Here is an 18,345-nt window from a genome sequence, read left to right as displayed (position 1 = left end):
TATGACTGTGGCCAGAAATTTAAGATGCCCTGGGGGCACATTCCTTTGCTCTGGCAAGGTCTTTCCTTAGTAGCACACGTGAGAGCATTTTTTCTGAAATTCTGTCTATTCCCACTGAGGAATTTTCTGACACATTTTTTTTCCCTCTTCTTACCCTTTATTTTCTCTGTTTTGAAGTCTTCAATTCATTTCTTGTTTCCATTCCCTGTAGCTGGCTTGCTCTCCTGTAAATCACCAGTCTACAGCACTGATTTCTTTGGTCCCCTTTTCAGCCTAACTTATCAGGTGTAATTTTGAACAAACACCAATGTGCTTTCTTAGGGTAGGAAATACAGGACATACATACTGCAGATAACTCTGGTGGTGGTTAGTGTCAGAAACCCAGGATTATTGCAAATAAATCCTGGAACCTCACTGCTCATTACTTACCCTTAATGTGCCCAGTACAGAATGAATGGAATTCTTGCTATTTTCTCCATTTTCCCCCCGTATAATCAAACACATAATATTCAAAAAGTATCATTAAAACAAAATATGCTTTAATGCATTTGAAAGAGGAAAAAAAAAAAAAAAGCTGTTTATATATGTTCTTTCCTGTTTTCCTTCCGTCCCAGAAAGAGGGCTCTTTGAATCAGTTTAGGCTCAAAATGATAAAGTTGAATTACAAGTAAATAGTCTGACCTGGAGTAAATATCCTGGGGAAGTGATCCAAGGTAATTACTATTTTAGCATGACTTTGTTTGGCTTATAGATGGTGTAGTTTGGACTTAAAGCCCTGTTTTGTAGTTTGCACTCACACTCTCCTCTTACTAGTCTTCCATCATACAGGTTATTTGGGAATGCAGCTGCTGCTGTTGAATTTAATGAAATCTTGGAGGGAAATTAGTGTAAGCATGCCTTCTTTTTTTTTTCTTTTTTTTTTTTCTTCTTACATACCTTTTTTTTCATAGCATTATACATCTATTTGAAAGAGGAAAATGTAATCTCTTTTCTATTACATTGACTATGTGTGGGGCAGAAGGGAATTGCATTGTACATCAAATAAGTGGTATAACTAGTTACAAGCCTGTAATCAAGCTCTAGAATATTAAAGCAGTTCTATGCATTTTCCACCTCAGTGACCCCTAAGTTCAGCAGCTGGTAAGTGTTGTTTGGCAGAAAAAATCCGTTACAGCTTAGCGTTGTGAGAAAGTGTTCAAGTTACAGTCAGGTAAGTCAGAAAATAATAATTCTCTGTAACAGATCTTGAGGGGTGACTAACTATTTCTTAATGGCAGACTACAGCTGTAGCTCTCTTACTGCACGTATACCAGACTCTAATTCTGTATTCTCAGTAATAGAGCCACAACTCAGTGGAAAGGTGTTTTCATGAACTAGTGCTGTAACCATCAGTATTCTCCATAAACTTGCCCTACTTTGCCATAGAAATATATCATGTGATAATATATCATGCTACATATATATACTGAGAGTAGGTAATATATGAGCCCAGAGAAGGTAGGAACTCAGCATTGCAGTGTAACTTACTGACCCTAAGAAGCTGTATTTTCACCTGACATACATAGTGTTTTCATTGGAACGTTAAAATCTGATTTTTGTTTTGTTTGTTTTTGTCATTGGTTGTGTTTTTTGTTTGTTTGCATTGTTTTTGTTTTTCCTAGTTTTATTCTGTGAGTTATCCTTAAATTATGCTACTACTTTTGGGCTCTTCCTGTGCATGTAGTTCCTTTGGGAGCAGCTCTTGCACCTGCAACCACAGCTGTAGCTGCAAATGAAAAGCAGACCAAGTGTGTCTCCTTTCTTGTTTCTGCAACAAAGAGTGAGGCTGCACAGAAATGCTTTTATTTAAATTGCCACATTCAGAGTGCTTTTGTTTGTTTTCTTGACTTGAAGTGTTACTTCCATTTTCACTTTTCTGCCGGAGTGAGAAAATGATGGGTGTGAAGGTGAGCAATGGTGGAACGAGGGTTGATGTCTTGGAAAAAAATGACTTTTTGCCCAAGTTACTGAAGAGAAAACAAAGAAATGAGTACTGGAAAATATATCAATGACCCAAAATCTAGGTCTTGATGATGGTTTGATATGTTTATGCTAGTGAGTAGATGCTTTATTTAAAGGATACTTTTCCACTAAAATTTATTCCTGCTGTGTTTAAGCTTGGCTCACTGTGAGGTGGGGGATGTCAAAGAAAACAAATCAGAAGAGAAATGCTGGCTCTAAAAAACATTTTATTGCTGATGATCTCTGAGAACATAGTTTCTTGAACAAAAAAGCATATCTGAAAAATGTGAAAAAAAATCGTGTTGCAATAAATTCTTTACTTATAACAGCAATAAATCTGAAACCTCCCTGCTAAGTTCCATGTATATTAATTTTATGCCAGAATGTGAGACATCTTGTTGTCTTGAAACATAGAATACAGGGGCTAATTCTTTTTCTGGGGAACCACATAGTTTACAGATGGACAGAGAGGACATTATCCCTGGTTTAACAGAGAGTTGGCCTGGCTTTACTAGCCAAATCTCTCTAGTACTCAGTTTCTTTCCTTTGGTGCAATCCTGTTTTTCATATGTAATTATTCTGATCTTTTCTCCATCTGTTATAAGGTTGTGGTCTGTTCATGATTTACATTTAATGTCCCATGATATTGAGAATATCCAAAAGCTCTTCATACTCCATTTCTTTCCCTTGTAAAAGTTTTGAAGTTTATCTTTCTTTTTATGTCTGTGAATTGTTATGCATGGAATGGCCATTGGAGGATCCCTAAAACAAACTGTTAATCTTACAGTCTTCTACTTCAAGAACTTCATTTTTCTAGATGCCCTTTCCCTTTTTTTTTTTTTCCCTTCTCTTTCCTGCCGTATCTTTTAGCTATTTAAATCCAGCTGTCCACCTTCTACTGGCTCATAAACTTTTCTTTTTCTTTGACAAGCGAATGCCATCATCATCTCAGAGAGGATAAAGCAGAAGGATAATGAATCACTGCCGCAGAAATAAATGTCATAAGGAAGAGCCAGCTTCGATGTTAACTTGCTTTCTAGAGCCTATGGGAATACCTAAGAATAGAGAAATATTCTCTTTTTGTTCAGACCAAGCATTTAAAACCTACCTTGTACTAGCCTGCTAAAAGCAAGCCTTGGCTAGTGTACATGTCTCATACCCTATATGGACACAGCTCTTTCAGCTCCCTCTGTTAGCAGGGCCTCTTGCTGTTTGGTAATGGAAGGATTTTGCCTCTGGAGACCCTCTCCAACTTCTCAGTGTCATTGCAGCTACATTTCCTTCCCACAGAAGCACAAAGCCAAAGCTGGAAAATAGGCAGAAGGCTGCAAACCCCTAATCTCTGACTTTGGGAACAGTGTCTAGGCAATATACCAAACTTTCACTCATGCTGCCTGGGTAATCCATGGGTGGATTATGATCTACTTCATGCCTTCTGGAAAAATCATGCCATGGGCATGCCTCATCTCCTCATTTCCATCTAAAATGTGTCATGAGGTATTAAGAAAAGGATGCTTTTATTTTTAAATTTTGTTAGCCAACCAGAACCCTCAAATATTCACTCTCTGTACCTCTACCCTGTAAGATTATTTGCACCTATGCTTTTACTATTTTAAAAAGGATCTATGCATACATTACTTAGAAAAATATTACACAAATCAAGTAGGACAGACGTAATTAAACAATTTAGTGTTTGTCTAGTCAGTGTGATTAACTTTTGTCACAGTAACCCCTGAAACAATAGGACTAACAAATATTGCCAGGCATTTTAAAATTAAATGAAATGTTCCTTTGATTACATTAAAGATAATGCATTTTAGAACTATCCTTTCAGGAGCTGTTTCTCACCAGTGACAGCACTGATCAATTTGTTGTGTCGTTCCCTCCAGAAGTAATCTCTGAGTCTCCTTGAGTCATTGTTTGATCAAAGTGCATTTGCAATTGGGTGATTTGAGCAGTCTGAGTTGTTATTTTAATGTAAAGGTCCTACGGGAAAGAAAAAATGAGAGAGAATGTGCTTATGCATAGATTAATAAATTGATCTGAGTATGTGGATAATTACACACCGATAGGAAAAAGCAAAAGTTGGGGGGGGGGGTAGGAGCAGGGGAGGATGTGATTATTCTTAAAAGGCTTGATAAAGATCTGTACGAGCTACTATTTTTTCAGGAAAACTAAATCATGACTTAGCTATCAAATTATGCTACCTACAGGTATTTGCAGGGGAAAAACAATTCCTGGATAGGGCAGGACACAGAACTCTGGTGCTACTGCTTCTCTCGCAACTTAGTTTCTTTGTAAAATTCCTCTGAATGAGGAAACTATAAGAAGGATTGCCAGCATCAGTCCAGTGAGCTCTAGAGGCATGACTGGCTCACGCTCCAGTGCAGACACTCAGTTCACCAGGGGAAGCTCTGTGCTCCCCTGAGAGGACTTCACCAGAGAAGAAACAGCACCGCAGTCCTCACCTTTGGGAAAGGTAATACTTCATTTGTGGGTGGTATTACCTTATTTAGCAAATTCCTGGCTATTCAAAAATATGGCTTTTACTTCCAGCCTAAGCGAGTTTGATTGAGTTTGTATTTACACTGCTATAACTGAAGGTGAACCCAGTCCCTTCTCAAACCTCATACTGGGGAGAGGACACTGTGTAGATCCTTATAGGGGAAATGATGGCTGTGTGTAGGGAAAAGTAATTTTCTGGACAAAAAACATATTTAAAAAAAAATCATGTAACTATAAATATACATTTTGTTAGTACACGTAAAAATGATTTCAACATACAGGAATTTTTGGCATTTCTGAAAGAAATCATGGTAAGCATATCTGAAGTTATTTAGAAAACTTGAAAACTTGAAATTCTGTCTCTGATTTCTTTTCCTTATTTTATTTATTTATTTATTTATTAACTTTCCCCAAAGATGCTAGATGCACGTGGTTATTTTTAAGGAATGTTCTGAGGGGTAAAAGTCAAAATCTGGGGATCAGAATAGTGGGAAAAGTGTATAAGAATTTGTTTTATCCCACTCTTAGAGTCCATTTCTGTTCTTTAAGACGAGTAAATATTACTTTTTTGGGGTACTTTTATGGGCATTTGGAACATAAGAGAGGATGGCTAGAAAGCATGAGGGCAGCAGTGTTGTTGCTCTCATGCACAGGTCAGTAAAGCCAGGGAGAAAATGAAGATAGAGTGGTATTTCGGGCAACCGCAGACTTGGCATAGCAGGTTTTAGTGTAGGTCACCCCAGGGAATTTCGAAGTTAGCTTAGCAGCATTCCCACTGGCGATCAATAACTGACCTATATCAGGATATAAACTCCTCTAGACAGCCTTTCAAATACCTTTCACTTCAATTAAAACTGCTAAAAAGATTTGGTTTGAGAATTTTGGATTTGGGGCTACCAGTTCTGTTCATGATGAAACTTAAATGGAGCCAATGTTGTTCCTCCCTTTCCCACTTTCTTAAATGGATTTGCAGCTTCAAGAGTTGTTAGAAATTAGTGGTTCCAGATGGCTTGTCAGCTGCTTGTAATTCAAATGTGTGTTTTCTGAAAATTATTTTCTTCAGTCCTATGTATTTCAAAATATGCTTTGGTATATTCAGAAGGAAAAGTTGAACAATTTCATTTATAATTAGAGTTTACTTTGTGAAGGGACATTAACAAATTAAATAAAAAGACAGGATATTCCATTTAGGCTGGGGATTAATGCATGTGAAGAACAACCCAAAGTAGTTCACTGATTAAGTGCCAATATATTCATTGACAATACAAGCTATTATTTTATTCAATCAGTTTAATTATTTTATGTCACTGAGACCACGTGAATTTGAACTGACAGTAGGAATGAGAAATCAGGCATTTTCCTTATTTTTAACCTGTTCATCTCTTAATAGTTTGAAAGTTCAATTCACCTTGGGAGACTGCATAAAGAATCAGAAAACTTGAGTTTAAAATTACAGTGAGGACGGGAAAAGCATATTGTGACTCAGAAATTACTTCTATGGGTTATGCTACTCCAGACAGCAAAGATTGTTCTTCTGCTTTTACCCAACTAAATGGATGAAAAACTTTGTAATCCCCAAGGCTTTTCTGCCTTGTGTATTGTTCATTGCTCCTGTTCATTGAAGCCAATTGTCATAAACCAAATTAGTAAACATTCATTTTCACTTTATCAGCTTTTGAACATTGAAATAAAACTCTAACCAAAGGATTGTGAAATTAACCTTACTTGCTGATATGCAATGGCAAATCTATATTGAAGTTCAGGCTGGAAATCTCACCTTCTGTTTGAACACAGAACACTTTTTATTCTGTGATGGGATGCTGAACCCTAACAATGCTTCAAAGATTATTTGAGACACTAACAAAAGCCTTTTGTGAGCTAAGAATTTCTCCTGGCTTTAAACTTAACCTCAAGGGAAATTTGCGTGATTTTGGGAAGAAAAAAGCAACAACAGTGCTGTGTGTGCTGTGCAATCTGTCACTACATGGTACTTCAGTGAAGTCTACTGAGGCAAGTTTTCTATTAAAAGAACTTGAAACATTTTCTGGTGTGCCAGGTAGCATCTTATTTCACTTATATCATATATCATATGATATAATCTTACAGTCTCCAAAAATATGCCTTGGTAAAAGTTATTTTGGGCATAGCTGTGCCAGATGCCTGAATTAATTGTGGTTATTCTTTGGTATGCTGTTTTTCCAGTGTTCTGTAAATTCCTAACAAATGCCAGTGTACATAGTTATATAAAGATACGTTTTCTTTTGAAGAGTATAACTCTAAAATTAGATTGAAACTTTTCCAGAGATACGTAACTTAGAAAATTGAAGAATTTCAAGAATAGATTGCTAGGAATTGGTTTTGGTCTTGATTGCTCAATTTTTATGTTTCCATGAAAGTTTAGGAATATTTTTTTCTAATATAATTTCCTTGAAATAAAATTCTTTATGTAATAAAAGAAAAATACAATTTTGTTAGTAAATTTGAGACATGAAAAATCCGTTAAATTATTAACATAAATTTTATGTAATGTACTATGTTTTTTCTCACTGCAGAATGCAGAAAGATGTAACTTCCTAAAGATGAAACTAAAGATGAAAATGTGTGCTGCAGTGATCTTTAATACTGTGGCCATGAAGAACAAGAGTGTGTTTTCTGTAATCTGCATTTTCTTACTTAGACATTTACCTTTTCCTAAATTCAAGTCAATTACATATTTATATAAAAAATATTTGTCCAAACAGTGAATTTGCCCCCTCCCCCCACCCCCATTTGCTGCGTAATCTTGGCTATATTGATTTTAGTGGATATATACCTACTTGTAGGTTGTTACCTTGCTGTTCACAGAGAATGTTTTTACAGCTTGAACCCAAACCATTCTGAAGAAAGTGCAGGTGCAGATTTCATTGTGGCAGTATGTACGCATCTAGTTTTTCTAAGTAAATATAGCCAAAAGAGCTATATGTCACTTTGCATAGTCACATTCTGTATTAGATCACAGTTGGTTTACATATATATATATATTTTTCCTTTGGAGATACATCACAGCTATTTAATTAAAACATAGTTTCAATAACTTTTAACCTATTTTTAAACTAAAAACAAATGTAGATAGCTATGAAGACAAGAATGTTTAGATACTTCTTGTTGGTACACATATCATATACAGTCAGGTCGTTTCCACAGAAAAAAATAATTTCTAAAAATTAAATGCAACATGCTCATATACGTTTAATCTTAGGAGACTTTAGTACCTGTTCTACGTGAGAAACAATTTATCCATACCTTACATTCTTATTAGCATTTCTAATAGAGATGTGACTTAGACGATCATTTTTGAATTAATTTTTTCCTGTCATTTTAAAATTCGGTGTATATATATATTGGCTTTTTGAAAGGAGACTAAAGTGTCTGGTGTTAGCTACAAGGACAAGAATTTATATTGTCCTTTCAAACCATGTTTACCAGCGTCCTCATTCTCCTGGCATTGGACCACAGTCCTGTAATCCAAAGCAGGTGATGCCTTCCCCATTATGTGAACCAATACAGACATCAAAATCTCCCAGTGGACCTTTTCAGAAGTAAAATAATCTATTTGTCCCAATTAATGACATTAAATATTACAATGAAATGTCAGCAACATACTGTTGGGGAGAGGTAGGGGGTAAATTAAATGCATATTAGGGAAAAGTAAGGCAGGTTGAGCTGGCATGAGCTATAAGATCACCTCAAAGCACAAAGGACTTCCCAGCAATAATGCATATTGAACAGGACATGAGAATGGAATTTAAGATGCAAAATAAAAGCCTTTAACACCTCTTCATAGCTTCAATTTGAATTTACAGACAGTTTGGAGGTTGAGAAGTTAAGTAGTATTAAGACTGTAGTTTGAAAGATACTGAGGATTTTAAATCTAAGGCTTGAAGTTCTCATGAATCTTTCTATTAAGCTCTCTGACAAGTTTCAGAAATCCAGGCAATTGGATCTGCAGTTATTTATGTGCTACCTGACAGTAGCTAATAAAAGCGTCCTACTTTCTTAGAGGTATATAAAAACCTAAACTGTTTTGAAACATCTTTAATTTACACATTAGATTTATTAATGTGTATTTCACCTTTCCACTTTTTTTTTTTTTTAATGAACATTACAGCATGAAGGGAGAAAAATACCTGCAAAATCCTACAAGGCTTTATATATCCAGATATTCTTTCTGGATGCCACTCCACCTACTTATTCATGCTCTCTAGCACTGCTCAAAACAATACCTAAGAGCCCCAAGACTGGAGAAAAACAGCACACTGTGGATACTTAAAAGCAATTCATGCATTGGCGTTAGGTTCCTCATGCTATGAGATACAAATGAATGGCAAACTTCAAGCAGCTGAGTAATCCTGTTTAAATCCTAATACCTTGATGAATACTTAATAAAAACTTTTAATTGAAGGAGGAAAAACCTGAGGTTTTTAAAAATGAAGTACACATTTTTTCTTTATGTACATATTGTCTCATTAATTCCCCTCCTTACTTGTAGACTGTAACACGTGACATTCTGATGATGTGGTGACATCTGCCTGGTGACAAGAAATTGCAAGTTCTCCCCTGAATGCATTACTCTGTGGTGCAGGAAGGCTGAAAAAGCTGAGACTGAAGAGGAATTGCAGTAATTGCTCAACCAGAAGGAATATTGCAGTGCGGTATTGGAATGATCATTGTAAAAGTTTATATTGAATATTTGTGTGGGAGAGAAGTTTTAGAAGTGGCTTATTCTTTGTTGCTCACATTCCACATATTTCCTCTGCCTCTTCCACACAGGGCATGATTTCACCCCTGCTACTTGGACAAAGGAACACAGAGACTGAGTGAAACTTTTTCTAGACCAATTCACTGAGCTTCAATTTTTATATTGAATTTTATATTGAATTTTTCCAAGCTACTTATGGGATTTTCCCAACAGAATTTAGTCGTGTATTTCCTATTAAATTACAAATTAAGTCCCCAAAGTCATTGTATGACTTTCAAAATCACAGCTTTGGTGCAGTAACACCAATAATGATTTCAGTCAATTGGGTACATCAGTTCCCCATACAGCATGTATTTTACTTACCTGTAAAAGACAAATCTGGTTTATTTTCCTCTGTGGGCAGATTTGCCTCACAAGGTATGTTATGACACATTGGAAAAGTCTGAATATTGAAAGAAGGAAGGAAGTATGTAGGTTGTTGGGTTTGGGTCTTGAGCATGGTTACTTTATAAGCAATTCAGATGCCTAAATTAAGAAGTAATTGCTGCTAAGATGACAAAATGTTTTCAACACCTGTTTATAGGATTTTATTCCCTGAATTTTTACATATAATGTTTTCAAATGGCCCATTATGCATGTATACAGTAATATTTTCCTTATATGAATGGGTCTCCATTGGTCTTACTGGGATTACTTACTAGTGTCACGGAACAAAATCCCAAGTACGCCTGGCCCCATCTCTGCAAAGATCAACTGGACTTTGATACATCTCTGACACATACATAGGCAATACTCAAAACAGGATAATCTGTATTGCATTTATCTTGGTGGATCGGCGCTGATAAAATTAAAGCCAAAGTTAATTTTTAAGAGGAACTTTTATGAATCGAATGTGCTGAATTGGTGCACAAAAAGAGGAAAGAAGGGTAAGTCAAAAGCCTGTAAAAAAGAGAATGAGAAAAAAAAAATCAAAAATCTGTGATGTTAAATAAGCACCAATTATTAAACACCGTAATAATAAAAAGTTTGTTCATGCAAAAGATAAAGCTGTACAGGAATACATCATAAAAAAATAAAGCATTTTTCCTCACGCTGTTTTGCTACACAGTGAAAAATCACTCTTATACTATGAAATTTCAACACCAGAAGAGACTGAGTAAGAGGGGTCAAAGAAAGGAGACCTTTAATGAATTCCAGCATGTTACATCTGTGTTTTATGCATGGGAGTTATTTTGCTACAACACCTTCCATTTTCTTTGACCACTAAGGACTGAACTGATGAAGCAAAGCTCTCCATTAAAAATGCTCTAATAAATTATACTGTAGACGTGAAAAGAACAAAGACAAGGAGATAGAAAGCTTTCATAAATTGAAGACATATGGTCAGGAATACCTAGGGACCTTGTGTGCTTTTTTGTCAAGTATATCTTCAATGGATTTCCAATTTTTTGTTTGTTTGTTTTTGAATTATAACATTCTTATAACATTAAAGAGGGTTGTTTTTTTTGTTGTTGTTTTTGCCTGTGAATTATGAAATTCATTTTATAGTTTTTCCATATTTCTTAGCTTCACTATGTTGTTATAGCACAGGTTTTAACTTTTTTCCTTTTCAATATAACTGTGCAATGCAATAGTGGCAAAGAAAGGTACAAGGTCATAACCTGTTTTGGTGTGGAAGAGAAAAAAGAGAAGAGGAAGGGAATAAGAAATATGGGATTCAAAATTTGGGAACAGGACTTATAGGAAAGTTAATATTGTACAATTATATTTATTGAGTTAGTAAAAATCTCACAGATTACGAATGGTATCAAACAGTATTGTATTTGTGCAGTGTTATGTTTTTTTGGCTTGGATGCCTCAATTTATTATGATGCAAAGCAATTCATTTAGCTTTATTAATAAAAGTAATTTAACAAGCAGTGCCTAAGCTGTCTCTCATTGAAACTGGAGAGAATGTTCTCCTTGGCTTTGAGGCAGAAGGGAATAAGCCTTTACAATGTTATACAGCAGGGGAGCATAGGCATTTCTGGAAAAACATTTATTTCTCCATACAATGGGGCAAAGTGAAGAACAGGGAGAATATATTAAAACTTAGATGAAATACCAGTGGTGAAATACCAAGTCAGTTGTCTAACTCGTTGATAATATTTATTCCATAACTTCAAATTATTCAACTCAAATTCAAATTGTTAGGCAGAGGAAATGGAATAAAAGCTGTACAAGTAAAGTTCATATAGAGATGTGTGTGACTACATCATACATTGCAAGCAGCAGTACAGCATTGCAGATGTGCTTTGCAAAGCAGCTACATGACGAAATAAATGTATACTAAGGTAAGCTAATGAAGGGTTGGATAAAATGGGCTGTTTATCTTATGCCATTTCATACTAAAGAAAGAGTGTCCCAAAGTCCCCTCCCTGTCCTTTCTTCAGATACATGAATTCAGATACATTAAAACCAGAGGTGTCAGCTCACCTGGACTGGAAAGGGACAAGCCTCACCTGAGGAAAACCCCAGTCACAGCGTTCCCTACCAGGAAATGTGCAGCTTATCAGCGGCAGTTCTGTGATATATCAGTAGATACGTGTTTTGACTGTTCCAGGTGTTCGCCTTGACTGTAGGCTTGTTCTTAATGTTAGAAACTTCCATGCAGCTGTATGTTGTTGATCAGTCTATCTGGACTCTAAGAATACCTTGTCTCTTTCAAGAGCTCAGGAGATATGGTGCAGAGCTTAAGGCCTTTGCTTAGTGGAGCTGGAGGGAATGAACAGTATGGTAGCAAACCTTGACCAAAACACCGAAGAAGGCCTTATCTTCAATCAATGATATTTACCCAATATAGACCAAACCAATATCACTCCACTACCTGCTTTTTGCTTGAATTTAGATAAGGAAAAAAAGCTGTTTTGCAGCATTGGGGAATTATTATAACTTGATATATTCTCACCAGAATGTCATATATTCTCTCATCCTGCAATTAATCTTGTAATGGAGCAAACAATGACATAGAATTAATCAACTACTGTGACAAAAAAAGATTGTGATGGAAAGATGAACCCAGCTAAAATTAATTTTTTGAGCGACAGCTTGAAGCTCAAACAAGTGGAAAACATGGTGCAAATTGTACCTAGCTTCAAGAAAGGGATATTAATGAGAAATGCAATGACACAGCAATGCTAATCGGTTATTAAAACAAGATCCTCCTTGGACCACTGAGTGAATATCCTCCCCTTTCCTGTAGTTACCCTTCTCTTGGATAACACACTGGAGGGAAGCAAAAGCTGTACTGCACCACTCACCCAGAGCCAGCTGCGGAGCTGAAATGCCGCTGCATCGGAGGGAGCAGTTGTGTGGGTTTGTGCTCACGTGCAAATAACTGAGCCAATGCCCCCTGGCAAAGCGGTATGATTATTGAAAATAAAAAGTGATTGAACTTTCCTTGTATGCTCTGTTCCTTGCTAGATATAAGATAAACAGAAAATGTCCCGTGAGCTACCTTTATGTCTATAATACACTGACAGCTGTCAGGGAAGGAGAGAAACCCTGGGATCCTCTTGCTGGCATCATTCTGCAGCTGCAGACAGGACAAGCATCAAGCAAATTACATGAAATTCAGTTGATACTCAGACCCTTAAGCCCCAATTCCTGGCTATAACACAGCAGACATCATCACCTTCTTATATTTAGAGATGTTCAGTTTATTTTATTATTTAAAAGTTGAGAAGTTTTCTGGGCTCCTTTTTTCCTTGAACTGTTAGAAAATCAAGTAACCTTTCCCCAAAATGCATGTTTTCCTCTACTGCCAGGGTTGATGGAAGTCAAGGAGCAGCCTGATAACTTCTACCACAGACTCCAGGCTGAAGAGAAGTTAACCCTCTCAGTTTACAGCTGAATTTCATCTTGAATAGCAGAAAGTGAGGGTAGATCTCAGCTGTTCCTCATCAACCGCTGTTTAATGTTTAATTACCTCTGTTAGTGCTGTCTGAGTACCTGAAATGTTGCTGAATTAATTGCAATAAAAGTATCCTTACTTTTCTTTACAAGTATTTTTGAAAATATCAATTTTGTTGTGTGTTTTTTTTCCTATTTCCTTCCAGAGTTTAAGTTTGACTGATCTGTGCAAGCATGCAGATTTGCTCAAGGTAACTTGCTAACTCTTTCATTTTTGAGCTTAAAAAGGCTGATTCACTTTGAATCTTTTTGTTTTGTTTTTCTTTACAAGCGTGATTTTAAAGCTAGTAAATATTTTTGAAGATGTAACAATGATAATAACATACATTACTTCTCTTGGTTTTCAAACCCACATCAAGATTTTCAAAGTCTTGTTTTTAAATAACAAAAGCAAACATAGAAATCTCTTGGCAACAAGTTGTCTCCTTTATTTAAGTGTATATTAGATTAATTCCCTTAATGAATATTTTTAAAAAGTACTATGAGACAGAATAGTGTTAAGAATCTTTAGGAAGAATGAAATACAGTGACAAAACATTATTGATTGGCTTAAAGATATCTTGTTCTATGTCTCAGTATTTCATAAGGAAACTGTATCTTCAGCTGATTAATGATCATGTACTTTTTCTGTGATTCTTCAGCATGGCTAAAATTGGACATTTATGTGGAGGTACAGACAAATGGTTGAGATGTATGTGACATAATAAGAGTGAATATTTTGAAACTTCTTTATTTGCTTTCTAAGTCGTATGGACTGGAAAAAATGCAGATCACTTAGTAGATAACAGAAGAAAACGTGACCTCTAGAGAGTGTTAAGGCTGACTTTCATGTAACGCCATATCTTAAGCTAGTGAGATTTCTCTGAAAAGAGGTCCATCTTGGGTACTGTTACTGGAACAAGCATCGTTAACACTTAATGCATCTGCAGTCACTTCTCAACAAGTTATTGCTTCCATCGCATCTTCGCAGTTTGTTTTTTTAAGGGATTTTTCTCATGCATCCAGTTGAGACACACAAATTAGGCCTTACCCACCTAATGTGGGGTGAGCTATTACAAAATCACTTCTAAATGTGTCATCATCACACTATATTCGGCTTCCGCTTCTTAAGTCAGGTTTCTAGATTAATGTCACTTCCCTTCAAGCCTCTTCTAGTCCAGGCTATCTGATTCCAATTACTTCAAAGGCTCATTGTATGTCATGTTTTCTACATCTACAGTCACTTACCCTTTTCATTTTAATTCTAAATAATTAAAAGATACAAAACAACACATAAATACCAACTGAGAGTAGTACTTTAATCCCTGGTTAATTCTGGGTAAAATGGAATGATTACTACTTGTGTTTTCTGAGGAATATCCAGTTTATACATCTTAACATATTGTTATCCTTTTTCTACACTGTCTTTTGTATGATGTGACCCAGCTTCTTGCCTTAAATCTTTGTTACTTCACAAATTTCACAAGATGAGTCTTTTTTCTTATATATTTATGGAAATAATGTACTGAAAATCTGAGAAGAACACTACCACAACCTAGAGCATACCTCCGTCTGCTGAATTTTGCAAGACTTAAAATGGCTTTTTCATGTTTTCACTATTTCTATCTTACTTGTATATTAGCTAACATTCTTACTTTTTGTTTTACTGCTTAGAGTATGACAGAACAAGGAAAGTGTTCTATTAAGACACAGGAGTCTTCTTTTTTAATTGATTGTAATTGCAGAAAACATGCACTCAGTTGGATGCAGGTCTTCATAATCAAGGTTACCTCTAGATCCTCTCACCATAAATAACCTGATCTGTGAACTGCAGTAGCTCATCTTTCTTCCTCACATCTCTCCCACATTGAACCATACAGTGACATCTGCAGCTAAGCTCATCACACTGTGCACCAAGGTTAAACACTCATAGAGCTCGGAGAAAGCAGAATTTTTTTCAGTCCCTATCATGGATGGGTTGTAAAGGTTTCAGCTTAAACAAATCCAGCAAAAATACTTTAAAAAAAATCCAAAATTTGAGTTGAAATTCTACATTAAAGCTTCTCTCTGCTTTGTAAAATGACTTTACAGCACACAAAAAAGGAACAGATGCGATTATAATCTCCCGTGACTCTTCCGCCTGCTGTATTGATTTAGTTGTCTCTCCTTGTACTGGATTTTTGTCCCATTATTTTCTTCTTGTAAGAAAAATGTCATCAATTAAAAATTCTCATCTCTGCTGATTATTTTTGCAAACGCCTCTTGGAATTATACTTTGGGTTTACTATGAAACTTTTATTTTTCAGAACTTTCTAGTACAAGAAAGTACAAGAGCTTTTTCTATACCTTTCATCAGTAGCTACGTCTGTGGTACCTGGGCTTGTGACTCAGGACAAGATGGTACTAATTCCTGAGCCAGTTGCTATCCTGTTTGTCTGAATGCTTTGAGGGGTCCATTTACTGGCTCAGGAATGACTACCATCTTCTAGACAATCCTCACAGTGCCTGTTTTGGGAATACCCTTGCCCACAGGCACCTGGAGGAAAGGATCATCAGAACTAGATGATGAAGATGGGAACAAAGATGAAATAAAAGTTATCTGTCTGCAATCTACAAGATCTCAGGACAACAGGCAGCTGTGGGCTCCCTGTCATCCTGACAGTATCTGTGGTTTGAAAGGAAGCAGGGAGAGAGAGAAGGACTGGGATACCCCAGAGGAGCATGAGAACCATCTGATCTTGTCCCTCATGGCACTGGCATATGGACTCTCATGGGTATTGGCCTTTCTCTTCTGGTTTTCAACATATATTTGAGACTTCTGGGGACTCCCTTGCCTTGATATGCTGCTGGCACCCAGCTGTATGTGTCTTCTGCAACAGATGTGCCCTCCAGATGTCCTCAGAACTTGAACAGAAGTTGATGCAGAGCAGTAGCCAGCTACACTCAGGTCCAGAGGAAGAGGATGCTGATAAAGGCAATGCTCCAGGAGCCTGTCCCAGTGCTGGCTTCAGCTGCTGCTTTTGAAGCAGACTAGAAAGTTCTGCACCAACAAAGGAGAGATCCTCCCCTGTAGTGAGAGCTTGAACGCATCCTGTATGCTGGTCACTATGAAGCTGTGCGAGCACTGGGGCGTCTCAAGTCTGTCAGATAGCTATAGGTTGTTGGGACAGTGGCTGAGCACTGCAGAGCCATTCCTTCAGTCACTTTCAATAACCTACCAAATATGTATATATATTTTAGAGGGAGGGGGTTCCAGGTATTAATTATATATGGAATAATCCAAGGTAGTTTGTCTTTCAAAAAAGATATATTCCAAGGCAAGCTTTCTTTTGAAATTGGTTGTGAAATCTGGATATATATATATATTTTATTTTATTTTATTTTTTACCCAGAAGAAATAAACACAAACCACACAACTTGTATGTAGTTCGTGCTAGGGTTAGCACACAAGTTAAACATCTCCCCAGGCAGCACACTGCATACTCTTTATGATATTTCTCTTATCCAGCCTATTAACATTAGTACCTCCTGATCAAGCCTCGTTTTTTCTTTTTGTTGTTGTTTTGTTTTTAGGCTTATATTTCATTTCCTTGTTGTTTCCTTTACTTGGCACTTCTCCTCCCCCCCACCCCCACAGTCTGGTAGGGTGTGGTGGTGGCTTTTGCATACAGGGTCTAGCAGAAAGGAGGCTTTTGTCTGGTTCCTCTCTTCCTCTCTTTTATAATATAATTTCAAGTGAGATAACGTATTTCTGCTGTATCTAAATGCACAAATAGTTTAAACACAATAGAAATACAAACAGCAACTAAAATAGTTCTAGCCCAGAAATACTTTAGTGGAATCATTTTGACTTATGACTGCTGTTTTATTTTTTTGTTGTTGCCAGTCTGGACATTCCTTCTGCTGGATCATTTTTTTTCATGTCAATCATCTGCTAACAGCAACAGACTCCCATTTTAAAGAGTAGATCTTTTATCAGAAATCAACTTTATCTTCAAAACAGTTATCTTTTAAATTACTGCCATGGAAAGGATGGGAGGAAAAAGGTTTATTTTCCAAATTTTTCTCCAAGAGCTTGCCTTTTATGCACAAAGACTCTGGAAGGAAAGGTATCATTAACGCAGCATCAAAGAATCCAAAGAAAGAATAACCTTTTCTCAAAGCAGGGGTGGCTATTTAATGAACAATTCGCTTAATTTTCAGACACCTTCTCCTTTCAGATGAAAAGCAACAGAAATACATGTCAAAGAAACCAATCATGGCAAAATATCTGTCCAATAGGCAGACTCTAACAGAAAGAGATGATAGTACAAAGGACTGAAAAAAGCAGCTCTTCTTTCTCTTTCTTTCTTTTGTTGCGAGCACAAAGATAAGTGCATGGCAATCAGATGATTTTAATGAACAATCCAGTTGTTTGGCCTGGATGGTATAATTCCAGATGCACTCTGTAGAAGTTTGAATTCGAACTAGTTCCTTTCTAAATTCTCACTCAGCTGGCAGGAGCACACTGCTGGCTGTCAAGGCAGCCCCAATGCAGTGGAACTTTTTTCTCTGGAGGGTGAAGATGAAGGTGTGTGAGAGAGCAGTTACAAGAAAAAATAGTTTTTGAAAGCTTGTTTCCCTCCATACTCTGCAGGAGTTCAGTTTTATCACAGTGTGCTGGACTGGTCTGATTTTGAGTAGGGAGTTCCATCTGCACTGAATATAACATCTGCAGTGATTATAAAAAGCCCTAAAATTTCAAGCTTAAACTTGTAGTGCATGCAATCAAAATCTTGGAATACAAAAACAAATAAATGTGTTTTTTTTTGGTTACACTTAACAGCTGGTTTTGGAAGTATCTGTGTGGCAGGCATAATGTAGAAGTGTGAGAGAGACAGAAGACCAGTGAGAGGAGTAATTGAGCATGGTGGTACAAAGAGATTCAATTAGCAAGTACATAGAAAATCTTCAATGTTCAGTGAAACTACGTAGTAACAAGATGGTTGGAGAAGTCATGTAGAAAGCCTGCTTATTATTTTATTTTTTTTAAACACATTCAAAGGTCTCTTAAACTTCCAGGCAAATATTGAAGAATTAAGGATTTGGGGACTTTTTGCATTTAGCCACCATCCACTTTTCCCTCACTGTTCTCCACTACCAAAATCTGTTTAGCATTGTTTGAAAAATCA

General features: G+C 36.5%; 1 protein-coding gene across 1 annotated transcript in view; it reads left to right on the top strand.

The window, feature by feature from the left end:
* The first annotated feature begins 13,043 nt into the window (after positions 1-13,043).
* The window catches only part of TRPC7 (transient receptor potential cation channel subfamily C member 7), a 94,555-nt gene continuing 89,253 nt past the window's right edge, over positions 13,044-18,345 (top strand). Inside the window, exon 1 of the mRNA XM_080555392.1 lies at positions 13,044-13,386. The gene's annotated coding sequence lies outside the window, so the exon portion shown is untranslated. The remainder of the gene's footprint in view (positions 13,387-18,345) is intronic.

The sequence above is a fragment of the Anser brachyrhynchus genome (assembly GCF_964034855.1).
Source record: "Anser brachyrhynchus genome assembly, chromosome: 14".
Lineage (NCBI taxonomy): Eukaryota > Metazoa > Chordata > Aves > Anseriformes > Anatidae > Anser > Anser brachyrhynchus.
Note: the sequence above shows the minus strand (reverse complement) of the source record. Positions and strands in the feature narration are given on the sequence as shown.